Consider the following 781-nt stretch of genomic DNA (forward strand, 5'->3'; position numbering starts at 1 on the left):
AATGAAGAAAAAAACAGAAGAAAAAAGCAAACAGAAGAAAAACATAAGAAAAAAGGAAAAACAGAAGAAAAAAACAGAAGAAAAAAACAGAAGAAAAAAGGAAAAAGGAAAAAGGAAGAAAAAAACAGAAGAAAAAAACAGAAGAAAAAGGAAGAAAAAAACAGAAGAAAAAAGGAAAAACAGAAGAAAAAAACAAACAGAAGAAAAACATAAGAAAAAAACAGAAGAAAAAAGGAAAAAGGAAAAAAGGAAGAAAAAAAGAAAATATGCCACCTACTGGGCCACCACGGCCTGAATACGACTAGAAACCCATTAAAGGGCCAGGATTCAGCCCGCAGAAGGCCCAATAGGCCCACAGGCACACAGTGACAGAATAGGCCCATAAGCCTGCATTTGAGAGGAGCTCGAAGTGGTAAGCGCAGCCGCGCTTATAAACCACTGTCGAAGCCTCTCGGCTAGCGAGGTGGGACTAAACATCCCACCGCACCGCGCCAGTTCTAGCACAGCCCTTTAGTCGCGGTTGGGGAGGCGGACCGCGACTAAAGGATACCTTTAGTCGCGGTTGGGGTGGCGGGCCGCGACTAAAGGGTCTTTCTGCGCGGGAACGGAGGCGGCGCCAAAACCCTTTAGTCGCGGTTGGGGAGGCGGACCGCGACTAAAGGGCACCCTTTAGTCGCGGTTGGGGTGGCGGGCCGCGACTAAAGGGTACCTTTAGTCGCGGTCCGCCTCTCCAACCGCGACTAAAGGTGCGTCCATAAATACTGCACTTAGCAGTTTTGCC

The sequence above is a fragment of the Triticum dicoccoides genome, chromosome 2B, assembly GCF_002162155.2.
Source record: "Triticum dicoccoides isolate Atlit2015 ecotype Zavitan chromosome 2B, WEW_v2.0, whole genome shotgun sequence".
Lineage (NCBI taxonomy): Eukaryota > Viridiplantae > Streptophyta > Magnoliopsida > Poales > Poaceae > Triticum > Triticum dicoccoides.